Source organism: Electrophorus electricus, chromosome 20, assembly GCF_013358815.1.
Source record: "Electrophorus electricus isolate fEleEle1 chromosome 20, fEleEle1.pri, whole genome shotgun sequence".
Taxonomy (NCBI): domain Eukaryota; kingdom Metazoa; phylum Chordata; class Actinopteri; order Gymnotiformes; family Gymnotidae; genus Electrophorus; species Electrophorus electricus.
Window position 1 is genome coordinate 15,849,058 of NC_049554.1, and position 14,791 is coordinate 15,863,848.

General features: G+C 37.1%; 3 non-coding genes across 3 annotated transcripts; all 3 read right to left on the reverse strand.

The window, feature by feature from the left end:
* Positions 1-3,071: 3,071 nt before the first annotated feature.
* Positions 3,072-3,144, reverse strand: trnar-ucg. The gene has a single exon. It is a non-coding gene; the product is annotated as a tRNA-Arg (tRNA).
* Positions 3,145-7,029: 3,885 nt separating this feature from the next.
* trnar-ucg lies at positions 7,030-7,102 on the reverse strand. The gene has a single exon. It is a non-coding gene; the product is annotated as a tRNA-Arg (tRNA).
* Positions 7,103-10,988: 3,886 nt separating this feature from the next.
* trnar-ucg lies at positions 10,989-11,061 on the reverse strand. The gene has a single exon. It is a non-coding gene; the product is annotated as a tRNA-Arg (tRNA).
* Positions 11,062-14,791: the final 3,730 nt, after the last annotated feature.

The following is a 14,791-nucleotide window of genomic DNA, read 5'->3' on the forward strand; positions in this document are numbered from 1 at the left end:
TGCTCTGGGATAAATTCCCAACTGGGACAGAACAAGTAAAGAAAGCTATCCAAATGATTTCTACCAAATATGCCTCTGAGCTTTTTTAAGATTTTTGATGTGGTGCTTGGAGTCCTCAGCTCTAGAGGGTGATGCCTTATCCATTAGGCCACTGGGCCAGGAAAGGTAGTGGTTGTGTACACTCTTGGAAGGTCTTCTCCATAAGACAAGTCCATTTTGTTTGTTTTTTTCACATAAAGAAAAGCCAGCAGTCTGGCAAGTAAAAGCAAAATGACGCACTTTTGCTGGCTACTAATTTGTCATATGAGGGGTTCCTTAAGTGAGAATCAGTGCATTTTCAAAAGAAAAAAATCTCCCAGAAAACAGCATAGTTTTGACGGTAAAATTGAAATGATGTTCAGCCACTGGTTCCTTGACTCGTCAAGATTTTGCTTTGTCTTCTGTTTAATCTACAATCATTTGGCAACAGGAAGCGTTCTCATGCTCACCAAACATGATTTGACAAGGTTTAATATTTGTCCATATATTATCTCAGCTTCATTCTAGATGGCTTTAAAGGTTTTATAGCTTTGCAGTATCAACATGATTAGACTTGGATCCTTTATGAATATGACTAGCAAACACGCGACGCAAGAGACTTGTTTTCTCTGCACCAGTCAAGTATTCAACCTGGTTTACTAGACTGGAAAACTTGCTGCTTTCCACTTCACAAAAATCTAACCCCAATCAGTGCTCGTTTCTGATATTGTAAAATTTTAATGCCTTTTCAAGCAAGTTCACAAAGGCAAAAAGTTAATTTTGCATTATAGCCAACACTATGAGTAAAATAAACCAGGCACTTTTGCTCGCTGCTTGTGTGTCATATCATGGGTTCCATAATTGAGAATCAGCCTACTTTCAAAAGCAAAAATCACACACATTTGAAAGAGTGTTGTTTGCTTCTCAGATGGAACCTGCATGCCACATAAAAAGCCTTGGAAAAGCTCAGAAGTCCTCAAGATACCACAAATAGAAGTCTATAAAATATCTTGCTTCAATGACTGTGCACCAGCCGAGAAACAAACGCGGTTCACAAGACTTGGAATTTTGCATGATACCACTACGACACTGGCATGTTACAACAATGGCTTTTTAAAAGCCCTAAAAATGAAAATTTAATCAGAGCGCTATTCCATGAGTATACATTCAAAACATTTTTTTCAAGCAAGCTTTGAGGCACTGTTTAAATTTGAGACGGACCTATCCTGCTTGTGTGCAACAACCATTTGAGACAGTACAAACACATTTTTTCGTTAATCTTTTCGCTCATTTAATGGAGAAAATCTTTGCAGATATCAAAATGCAATGTCCAAGATAATTTGGTCTTTAGCATTGTGTAAAATTGAAATTGGCTATTCAAGACTTTGCTTTGTTTTTTGCTTAGTCTCCAATCATTTGGCAACAGGAAGCGTTCTCATGCTCACCAAACATGATTTGACTAGGTTTAATATTTGTCCATATATTATCTCAGCTTCATTCTAGATGGCTTTAAAGGTTTTATAGCTTTGCAGTATCAACATGATTAGACTTGGATCCTTTATGAATATGACTAGCAAACACGCGACGCAAGAGACTTGTTTTCTCTGCACCAGTCAAGTATTCAACCTGGTTTACTAGACTGGAAAACTTGCTGCTTTCCACTTCACAAAAATCTAACCCCAATCAGTGCTCGTTTCTGATAATGTAAAATTTTAATGCCTTTTCAAGCAAGTTCACAAAGGCAAAAAGTTAATTTTGCATTATAGCCAACACTATGAGTAAAATAAACCAGGCACTTTTGCTCGCTGCTTGTGTTTCATATCATGGGTTCCATAATTGAGAATCAGCCTACTTTCAAAAGCAAAAATCACACACATTTGAAAGAGTGTTGTTTGCTTCTCAGATGGAACCTGCATGCCACATAAAAAGCCTTGGAAAAGCTCAGAAGTCCTCAAGATACCACAAATAGAAGTCTATAAAATATCTTGCTTCAATGACTGTGCACCAACCGAGAAACAAACGCGGTTCACAAGACTTGGAATTTTGCATGATACAACTACGACACTGGCATGTTACAACAATGGCTTTTTAAAAGCCCTAAAAATGAAAATTTAATCAGCGCGCTATTCCATGAGTATACATTCAAAACATTTTTTTCAAGCAAGCTTTGAGGCACTGTTTAAATTTGAGACGGACCTATCCTGCTTGTGTGCAACAACCATTTGAGACAGTACAAACACATTTTTTCGTTAATCTTTTCGCTCATTTAATGGAGAAAATCTTTGCAGATATCAAAATGCAATGTCCAAGATAATTTGGTCTTTAGCATTGTGTAAAATTGAAATTGGCTATTCAAGACTTTGCTTTGTTTTTTGTTTAGTCTCCAATCATTTGGCAACAGGAAGCGTTCTCATGCTCACCAAACATGATTTGACTAGGTTTAATATTTGTCCATATATTATCTCAGCTTCATTCTAGATGGCTTTAAAGGTTTTATAGCTTTGCAGTATCAACATGATTAGACTTGGATCCTTTATGAATATGACTAGCAAAACCATGCAGAGGAACACACTTGTTTTCTCTGCACCAGCCCTGAATCCAACCTGGATGGGAACCATGAATGGGAACCTTGCTGGTTTCCACTTTACAAAACTGTAAACAATTCCACCTTACAAAACTGTGATAATTTAATTTTTAAAAATCTTTTCAGCAAGTTCACATTTATAACCAGAACTACAAATAAAATAAAGAAGATACTCATTTTAAGAGCCTCAATGTATGCATCACTCATCTGCCAACATGGAACAGTTATGGGACTCTAGCAAATGTACACCATGGTGCAAAGCAAGCTTTTGAGTGATGCAGAAAAGTGGATCAAGATTGGGGACATGAGTGGTAACAGAAGTGGGGTGGGCCACTTCTTGCTGTTGGCACATTTATTGAGTCAATTTTAAGAGGTTTTCATTTTGTTTCCCATCTTCACTTTTTGGCCAAAGCAAGGGTGGATGACTGCAATCTCTTAAAGGGCTAAGCAAGAGTAGTACTGATATAAGTGACCCAGATGGGACTTGAACCCACAATCCTCAGCTCCGAAGGCTGATGCCTTATCCATTAGGCCACTGAGCCACATAACATAGTCATTGTGCACACTCTTGGAAGGTCTTCTCCATAAGACAAGTCCATTTTGTTTGTTTTTTTCACATAAAGAAAAGCCAGCAGTCTGGCAAGTAAAAGCAAAATGACGCACTTTTGCTGGCTACTAATTTGTCATATGAGGGGTTCCTTAACTGAGAATCAGTGCATTTTCAAAAGAAAAAAATCTCCCAGAAAACAGCATAGTTTTGACGGTAAAATTGAAATGATGTTCAGCCACTGGTTCCTTGACTCGTCAAGATTTTGCTTTGTCTTCTGTTTAATCTACAATCATTTGGCAACAGGAAGCGTTCTCATGCTCACCAAACATGATTTGACAAGGTTTAATATTTGTCCATATATTATCTCAGCTTCATTCTAGATGGCTTTAAAGGTTTTATAGCTTTGCAGTATCAACATGATTAGACTTGGATCATTTATGAATATGACTAGCAAACACGCGACGCAAGAGACTTGTTTTCTCTGCACCAGTCAAGTATTCAACCTGGTTTACTAGACTGGAAAACTTGCTGCTTTGCACTTCACAAAAATCTAACCCCAATCAGTGCTCGTTTCTGATATTGTAAAATTTTAATGCCTTTTCAAGCAAGTTCACAAAGGCAAAAAGTTAATTTTGCATTATAGCCAACACTATGAGTAAAATAAACCAGGCACTTTTGCTCGCTGCTTGTGTGTCATATCATGGGTTCCATAATTGAGAATCAGCCTACTTTCAAAAGCAAAAATCACACACATTTGAAAGAGTGTTGTTTGCTTCTCAGATGGAACCTGCATGCCACATAAAAAGCCTTGGAAAAGCTCAGAAGTCCTCAAGATACCACAAATAGAAGTCTATAAAATATCTTGCTTCAATGACTGTGCACCAGCCGAGAAACAAACGCGGTTCACAAGACTTGGAATTTTGCATGATACCACTACGACACTGGCATGTTACAACAATGGCTTTTTAAAAGCCCTAAAAATGAAAATTTAATCAGAGCGCTATTCCATGAGTATACATTCAAAACATTTTTTCAAGCAAGCTTTGAGGCACTGTTTAAATTTGAGATGGACCTATCCTGCTTGTGTGCAACAACCATTTGAGACAGTACAAACACATTTTTTCGTTAATCTTTTCGCTCATTTAATGGAGAAAATCTTTGCAGATATCAAAATGCAATGTCCAAGATAATTTGGTCTTTAGCATTGTGTAAAATTGAAATTGGCTATTCAAGACTTTGCTTTGTTTTTTGCTTAGTCTCCAATCATTTGGCAACAGGAAGCGTTCTCATGCTCACCAAACATGATTTGACTAGGTTTAATATTTGTCCATATATTATCTCAGCTTCATTCTAGATGGCTTTAAAGGTTTTATAGCTTTGCAGTATCAACATGATTAGACTTGGATCCTTTATGAATATGACTAGCAAACACGCGACGCAAGAGACTTGTTTTCTCTGCACCAGTCAAGTATTCAACCTGGTTTACTAGACTGGAAAACTTGCTGCTTTCCACTTCCCAAAAATCTAACCCCAATCAGTGCTCGTTTCTGATAATGTAAAATTTTAACGCCTTTTCAAGCAAGTTCACAAAGGCAAAAAGTTAATTTTGCATTATAGCCAACACTATGAGTAAAATAAACCAGGCACTTTTGCTCGCTGCTTGTGTGTCATATCATGGGTTCCATAACTGAGAATCAGCCTACTTTCAAAAGCAAAAATCACACACATTTGAAAGAGTGTTGTTTGCTTCTCAGATGGAACCTGCATGCCACATAAAAAGCCTTGGAAAAGCTCAGAAGTCCTCAAGATACCACAAATAGAAGTCTATAAAATATCTTGCTTCAATGACTGTGCACCAGCCGAGAAACAAACGCGGTTCACAAGACTTGGAATTTTGCATGATACCACTATGACACTGGCATGTTACAACAATGGCTTTTTAAAAGCCCTAAAAATGAAAATTTAATCAGAGCGCTATTCCATGAGTATACATTCAAAACATTTTTTCAAGCAAGCTTTGAGGCACTGTTTAAATTTGAGATGGACCTATCCTGCTTGTGTGCAACAACCATTTGAGACAGTACAAACACATTTTTTCGTTAATCTTTTCGCTCATTTAATGGAGAAAATCTTTGCAGATATCAAAATGCAATGTCCAAGATAATTTGGTCTTTAGCATTGTGTAAAATTGAATTTGGCTATTCAAGACTTTGCTTTGTTTTTTGCTTAGTCTCCAATCATTTGGCAACAGGAAGCGTTCTCATGCTCACCAAACATGATTTGACTAGGTTTAATATTTGTCCATATATTATCTCAGCTTCATTCTAGATGGCTTTAAAGGTTTTATAGCTTTGCAGTATCAACATGATTAGACTTGGATCCTTTATGAATATGACTAGCAAACACGCGACGCAAGAGACTTGTTTTCTCTGCACCAGTCAAGTATTCAACCTGGTTTACTAGACTGGAAAACTTGCTGCTTTCCACTTCACAAAAATCTAACCCCAATCAGTGCTCGTTTCTGATAATGTAAAATTTTAATGCCTTTTCAAGCAAGTTCACAAAGGCAAAAAGTTAATTTTGCATTATAGCCAACACTATGAGTAAAATAAACCAGGCACTTTTGCTCGCTGCTTGTGTTTCATATCATGGGTTCCATAATTGAGAATCAGCCTACTTTCAAAAGCAAAAATCACACACATTTGAAAGAGTGTTGTTTGCTTCTCAGATGGAACCTGCATGCCACATAAAAAGCCTTGGAAAAGCTCAGAAGTCCTCAAGATACCACAAATAGAAGTCTATAAAATATCTTGCTTCAATGACTGTGCACCAACCGAGAAACAAACGCGGTTCACAAGACTTGGAATTTTGCATGATACAACTACGACACTGGCATGTTACAACAATGGCTTTTTAAAAGCCCTAAAAATGAAAATTTAATCAGCGCGCTATTCCATGAGTATACATTCAAAACATTTTTTTCAAGCAAGCTTTGAGGCACTGTTTAAATTTGAGACGGACCTATCCTGCTTGTGTGCAACAACCATTTGAGACAGTACAAACACATTTTTTCGTTAATCTTTTCGCTCATTTAATGGAGAAAATCTTTGCAGATATCAAAATGCAATGTCCAAGATAATTTGGTCTTTAGCATTGTGTAAAATTGAAATTGGCTATTCAAGACTTTGCTTTGTTTTTTGTTTAGTCTCCAATCATTTGGCAACAGGAAGCGTTCTCATGCTCACCAAACATGATTTGACTAGGTTTAATATTTGTCCATATATTATCTCAGCTTCATTCTAGATGGCTTTAAAGGTTTTATAGCTTTGCAGTATCAACATGATTAGACTTGGATCCTTTATGAATATGACTAGCAAAACCATGCAGAGGAACACACTTGTTTTCTCTGCACCAGCCCTGAATCCAACCTGGATGGGAACCATGAATGGGAACCTTGCTGGTTTCCACTTTACAAAACTGTAAACAATTCCACCTTACAAAACTGTGATAATTTAATTTTTAAAATCTTTTCAGCAAGTTCACATTTATAACCAGAACTACAAATAAAATAAAGAAGATACTCATTTTAAGAGCCTCAATGTATGCATCACTCATCTGCCAACATGGAACAGTTATGGGACTCTAGCAAATGTACACCATGGTGCAAAGCAAGCTTTTGAGTGATGCAGAAAAGTGGATCAAGATTGGGGACATGAGTGGTAACAGAAGTGGGGTGGGCCACTTCTTGCTGTTGGCACATTTATTGAGTCAATTTTAAGAGGTTTTCATTTTGTTTCCCATCTTCACTTTTTGGCCAAAGCAAGGGTGGATGACTGCAATCTCTTAAAGGGCTAAGCAAGAGTAGTACTGATATAAGTGACCCAGATGGGACTTGAACCCACAATCCTCAGCTCCGAAGGCTGATGCCTTATCCATTAGGCCACTGAGCCACATAACATAGTCATTGTGCACACTCTTGGAAGGTCTTCTCCATAAGACAAGTCCATTTTGTTTGTTTTTTTCACATAAAGAAAAGCCAGCAGTCTGGCAAGTAAAAGCAAAATGACGCACTTTTGCTGGCTACTAATTTGTCATATGAGGGGTTCCTTAACTGAGAATCAGTGCATTTTCAAAAGAAAAAAATCTCCCAGAAAACAGCATAGTTTTGACGGTAAAATTGAAATGATGTTCAGCCACTGGTTCCTTGACTCGTCAAGATTTTGCTTTGTCTTCTGTTTAATCTACAATCATTTGGCAACAGGAAGCGTTCTCATGCTCACCAAACATGATTTGACAAGGTTTAATATTTGTCCATATATTATCTCAGCTTCATTCTAGATGGCTTTAAAGGTTTTATAGCTTTGCAGTATCAACATGATTAGACTTGGATCCTTTATGAATATGACTAGCAAACACGCGACGCAAGAGACTTGTTTTCTCTGCACCAGTCAAGTATTCAACCTGGTTTACTAGACTGGAAAACTTGCTGCTTTGCACTTCACAAAAATCTAACCCCAATCAGTGCTCGTTTCTGATATTGTAAAATTTTAATGCCTTTTCAAGCAAGTTCACAAAGGCAAAAAGTTAATTTTGCATTATAGCCAACACTATGAGTAAAATAAACCAGGCACTTTTGCTCGCTGCTTGTGTGTCATATCATGGGTTCCATAATTGAGAATCAGCCTACTTTCAAAAGCAAAAATCACACACATTTGAAAGAGTGTTGTTTGCTTCTCAGATGGAACCTGCATGCCACATAAAAAGCCTTGGAAAAGCTCAGAAGTCCTCAAGATACCACAAATAGAAGTCTATAAAATATCTTGCTTCAATGACTGTGCACCAGCCGAGAAACAAACGCGGTTCACAAGACTTGGAATTTTGCATGATACCACTATGACACTGGCATGTTACAACAATGGCTTTTTAAAAGCCCTAAAAATGAAAATTTAATCAGAGCGCTATTCCATGAGTATACATTCAAAACATTTTTTCAAGCAAGCTTTGAGGCACTGTTTAAATTTGAGATGGACCTATCCTGTTTGTGTGCAACAACCATTTGAGACAGTACAAACACATTTTTTTCGTTAATCTTTTCGCTCATTTAATGGAGAAAATCTTTGCAGATATCAAAATGCAATGTCCAAGATAATTTGGTCTTTAGCATTGTGTAAAATTGAAATTGGCTATTCAAGACTTTGCTTTGTTTTTTGCTTAGTCTCCAATCGTTTGGCAACAGGAAGCGTTCTCATGCTCACCAAACATGATTTGACTAGGTTTAATATTTGTCCATATATTATCTCAGCTTCATTCTAGATGGCTTTAAAGGTTTTATAGCTTTGCAGTATCAACATGATTAGACTTGGATCCTTTATGAATATGACTAGCAAACACGCGACGCAAGAGACTTGTTTTCTCTGCACCAGTCAAGTATTCAACCTGGTTTACTAGACTGGAAAACTTGCTGCTTTCCACTTCCCAAAAATCTAACCCCAATCAGTGCTCGTTTCTGATAATGTAAAATTTTAACGCCTTTTCAAGCAAGTTCACAAAGGCAAAAAGTTAATTTTGCATTATAGCCAACACTATGAGTAAAATAAACCAGGCACTTTTGCTCGCTGCTTGTGTGTCATATCATGGGTTCCATAATTGAGAATCAGCCTACTTTCAAAAGCAAAAATCACACACATTTGAAAGAGTGTTGTTTGCTTCTCAGATGGAACCTGCATGCCACATAAAAAGCCTTGGAAAAGCTCAGAAGTCCTCAAGATACCACAAATAGAAGTCTATAAAATATCTTGCTTCAATGACTGTGCACCAGCCGAGAAACAAACGCGGTTCACAAGACTTGGAATTTTGCATGATACCACTATGACACTGGCATGTTACAACAATGGCTTTTTAAAAGCCCTAAAAATGAAAATTTAATCAGAGCGCTATTCCATGAGTATACATTCAAAACATTTTTTCAAGCAAGCTTTGAGGCACTGTTTAAATTTGAGATGGACCTATCCTGCTTGTGTGCAACAACCATTTGAGACAGTACAAACACATTTTTTCGTTAATCTTTTCGCTCATTTAATGGAGAAAATCTTTGCAGATATCAAAATGCAATGTCCAAGATAATTTGGTCTTTAGCATTGTGTAAAATTGAATTTGGCTATTCAAGACTTTGCTTTGTTTTTTGCTTAGTCTCCAATCATTTGGCAACAGGAAGCGTTCTCATGCTCACCAAACATGATTTGACTAGGTTTAATATTTGTCCATATATTATCTCAGCTTCATTCTAGATGGCTTTAAAGGTTTTATAGCTTTGCAGTATCAACATGATTAGACTTGGATCCTTTATGAATATGACTAGCAAACACGCGACGCAAGAGACTTGTTTTCTCTGCACCAGTCAAGTATTCAACCTGGTTTACTAGACTGGAAAACTTGCTGCTTTCCACTTCACAAAAATCTAACCCCAATCAGTGCTCGTTTCTGATAATGTAAAATTTTAATGCCTTTTCAAGCAAGTTCACAAAGGCAAAAAGTTAATTTTGCATTATAGCCAACACTATGAGTAAAATAAACCAGGCACTTTTGCTCGCTGCTTGTGTTTCATATCATGGGTTCCATAATTGAGAATCAGCCTACTTTCAAAAGCAAAAATCACACACATTTGAAAGAGTGTTGTTTGCTTCTCAGATGGAACCTGCATGCCACATAAAAAGCCTTGGAAAAGCTCAGAAGTCCTCAAGATACCACAAATAGAAGTCTATAAAATATCTTGCTTCAATGACTGTGCACCAACCGAGAAACAAACGCGGTTCACAAGACTTGGAATTTTGCATGATACAACTACGACACTGGCATGTTACAACAATGGCTTTTTAAAAGCCCTAAAAATGAAAATTTAATCAGCGCGCTATTCCATGAGTATACATTCAAAACATTTTTTCAAGCAAGCTTTGAGGCACTGTTTAAATTTGAGACGGACCTATCCTGCTTGTGTGCAACAACCATTTGAGACAGTACAAACACATTTTTTCGTTAATCTTTTCGCTCATTTAATGGAGAAAATCTTTGCAGATATCAAAATGCAATGTCCAAGATAATTTGGTCTTTAGCATTGTGTAAAATTGAAATTGGCTATTCAAGACTTTGCTTTGTTTTTTGTTTAGTCTCCAATCATTTGGCAACAGGAAGCGTTCTCATGCTCACCAAACATGATTTGACTAGGTTTAATATTTGTCCATATATTATCTCAGCTTCATTCTAGATGGCTTTAAAGGTTTTATAGCTTTGCAGTATCAACATGATTAGACTTGGATCCTTTATGAATATGACTAGCAAAACCATGCAGAGGAACACACTTGTTTTCTCTGCACCAGCCCTGAATCCAACCTGGATGGGAACCATGAATGGGAACCTTGCTGGTTTCCACTTTACAAAACTGTAAACAATTCCACCTTACAAAACTGTGATAATTTAATTTTTAAAAATCTTTTCAGCAAGTTCACATTTATAACCAGAACTACAAATAAAATAAAGAAGATACTCATTTTAAGAGCCTCAATGTATGCATCACTCATCTGCCAACATGGAACAGTTATGGGACTCTAGCAAATGTACACCATGGTGCAAAGCAAGCTTTTGAGTGATGCAGAAAAGTGGATCAAGATTGGGGACATGAGTGGTAACAGAAGTGGGGTGGGCCACTTCTTGCTGTTGGCACATTTATTGAGTCAATTTTAAGAGGTTTTCATTTTGTTTCCCATCTTCACTTTTTGGCCAAAGCAAGGGTGGATGACTGCAATCTCTTAAAGGGCTAAGCAAGAGTAGTACTGATATAAGTGACCCAGATGGGACTTGAACCCACAATCCTCAGCTCCGAAGGCTGATGCCTTATCCATTAGGCCACTGAGCCACATAACATAGTCATTGTGCACACTCTTGGAAGGTCTTCTCCATAAGACAAGTCCATTTTGTTTGTTTTTTTCACATAAAGAAAAGCCAGCAGTCTGGCAAGTAAAAGCAAAATGACGCACTTTTGCTGGCTACTAATTTGTCATATGAGGGGTTCCTTAACTGAGAATCAGTGCATTTTCAAAAGAAAAAAATCTCCCAGAAAACAGCATAGTTTTGACGGTAAAATTGAAATGATGTTCAGCCACTGGTTCCTTGACTCGTCAAGATTTTGCTTTGTCTTCTGTTTAATCTACAATCATTTGGCAACAGGAAGCGTTCTCATGCTCACCAAACATGATTTGACAAGGTTTAATATTTGTCCATATATTATCTCAGCTTCATTCTAGATGGCTTTAAAGGTTTTATAGCTTTGCAGTATCAACATGATTAGACTTGGATCCTTTATGAATATGACTAGCAAACACGCGACGCAAGAGACTTGTTTTCTCTGCACCAGTCAAGTATTCAACCTGGTTTACTAGACTGGAAAACTTGCTGCTTTGCACTTCACAAAAATCTAACCCCAATCAGTGCTCGTTTCTGATATTGTAAAATTTTAATGCCTTTTCAAGCAAGTTCACAAAGGCAAAAAGTTAATTTTGCATTATAGCCAACACTATGAGTAAAATAAACCAGGCACTTTTGCTCGCTGCTTGTGTGTCATATCATGGGTTCCATAATTGAGAATCAGCCTACTTTCAAAAGCAAAAATCACACACATTTGAAAGAGTGTTGTTTGCTTCTCAGATGGAACCTGCATGCCACATAAAAAGCCTTGGAAAAGCTCAGAAGTCCTCAAGATACCACAAATAGAAGTCTATAAAATATCTTGCTTCAATGACTGTGCACCAGCCGAGAAACAAACGCGGTTCACAAGACTTGGAATTTTGCATGATACCACTATGACACTGGCATGTTACAACAATGGCTTTTTAAAAGCCCTAAAAATGAAAATTTAATCAGAGCGCTATTCCATGAGTATACATTCAAAACATTTTTTCAAGCAAGCTTTGAGGCACTGTTTAAATTTGAGATGGACCTATCCTGTTTGTGTGCAACAACCATTTGAGACAGTACAAACACATTTTTTCGTTAATCTTTTCGCTCATTTAATGGAGAAAATCTTTGCAGATATCAAAATGCAATGTCCAAGATAATTTGGTCTTTAGCATTGTGTAAAATTGAAATTGGCTATTCAAGACTTTGCTTTGTTTTTTGCTTAGTCTCCAATCATTTGGCAACAGGAAGCGTTCTCATGCTCACCAAACATGATTTGACTAGGTTTAATATTTGTCCATATATTATCTCAGCTTCATTCTAGATGGCTTTAAAGGTTTTATAGCTTTGCAGTATCAACATGATTAGACTTGGATCCTTTATGAATATGACTAGCAAACACGCGACGCAAGAGACTTGTTTTCTCTGCACCAGTCAAGTATTCAACCTGGTTTACTAGACTGGAAAACTTGCTGCTTTCCACTTCCCAAAAATCTAACCCCAATCAGTGCTCGTTTCTGATAATGCAAAATTTTAACGCCTTTTCAAGCAAGTTCACAAAGGCAAAAAGTTAATTTTGCATTATAGCCAACACTATGAGTAAAATAAACCAGGCACTTTTGCTCGCTGCTTGTGTGTCATATCATGGGTTCCATAATTGAGAATCAGCCTACTTTCAAAAGCAAAAATCACACACATTTGAAAGAGTGTTGTTTGCTTCTCAGATGGAACCTGCATGCCACATAAAAAGCCTTGGAAAAGCTCAGAAGTCCTCAAGATACCACAAATAGAAGTCTATAAAATATCTTGCTTCAATGACTGTGCACCAGCCGAGAAACAAACGCGGTTCACAAGACTTGGAATTTTGCATGATACCACTATGACACTGGCATGTTACAACAATGGCTTTTTAAAAGCCCTAAAAATGAAAATTTAATCAGAGCGCTATTCCATGAGTATACATTCAAAACATTTTTTCAAGCAAGCTTTGAGGCACTGTTTAAATTTGAGATGGACCTATCCTGCTTGTGTGCAACAACCATTTGAGACAGTACAAACACATTTTTTCGTTAATCTTTTCGCTCATTTAATGGAGAAAATCTTTGCAGATATCAAAATGCAATGTCCAAGATAATTTGGTCTTTAGCATTGTGTAAAATTGAATTTGGCTATTCAAGACTTTGCTTTGTTTTTTGCTTAGTCTCCAATCATTTGGCAACAGGAAGTGTTCTCATGCTCACCAAACATGATTTGACTAGGTTTAATATTTGTCCATATATTATCTCAGCTTCATTCTAGATGGCTTTAAAGGTTTATAGCTTTGCAGTATCAACATGATTAGACTTGGATCCTTTATGAATATGACTAGCAAACACGCGACGCAAGAGACTTGTTTTCTCTGCACCAGTCAAGTATTCAACCTGGTTTACTAGACTGGAAAACTTGCTGCTTTCCACTTCACAAAAATCTAACCCCAATCAGTGCTCGTTTCTGATAATGTAAAATTTTAATGCCTTTTCAAGCAAGTTCACAAAGGCAAAAAGTTAATTTTGCATTATAGCCAACACTATGAGTAAAATAAACCAGGCACTTTTGCTCGCTGCTTGTGTTTCATATCATGGGTTCCATAATTGAGAATCAGCCTACTTTCAAAAGCAAAAATCACACACATTTGAAAGAGTGTTGTTTGCTTCTCAGATGGAACCTGCATGCCACATAAAAAGCCTTGGAAAAGCTCAGAAGTCCTCAAGATACCACAAATAGAAGTCTATAAAATATCTTGCTTCAATGACTGTGCACCAACCGAGAAACAAACGCGGTTCACAAGACTTGGAATTTTGCATGATACAACTACGACACTGGCATGTTACAACAATGGCTTTTTAAAAGCCCTAAAAATGAAAATTTAATCAGCGCGCTATTCCATGAGTATACATTCAAAACATTTTTTTCAAGCAAGCTTTGAGGCACTGTTTAAATTTGAGACGGACCTATCCTGCTTGTGTGCAACAACCATTTGAGACAGTACAAACACATTTTTTCGTTAATCTTTTCGCTCATTTAATGGAGAAAATCTTTGCAGATATCAAAATGCAATGTCCAAGATAATTTGGTCTTTAGCATTGTGTAAAATTGAAATTGGCTATTCAAGACTTTGCTTTGTTTTTTGCTTAGTCTCCAATCATTTGGCAACAGGAAGCGTTCTCATGCTCACCAAACATGATTTGACTAGGTTTAATATTTGTCCATATATTAGCTCAGCTTCATTCTAGATGGCTTTAAAGGTTTTATAGCTTTGCAGTATCAACATGATTAGACTTGGATCCTTTATGAATATGACTAGCAAACACGCGACGCAAGAGACTTGTTTTCTCTGCACCAGTCAAGTATTCAACCTGGTTTACTAGACTGGAAAACTTGCTGCTTTCCACTTCCCAAAAATCTAACCCCAATCAGTGCTCGTTTCTGATAATGTAAAATTTTAACGCCTTTTCAAGCAAGTTCACAAAGGCAAAAAGTTAATTTTGCATTATAGCCAACACTATGAGTAAAATAAACCAGGCACTTTTGCTCGCTGCTTGTGTGTCATATCATGGGTTCCATAATTGAGAATCAGCCTACTTTCAAAAGCAAAAATCACACACATTTGAAAGAGTGTTGTTTGCTTCTCAGATGGAACCTGCATGCCACAT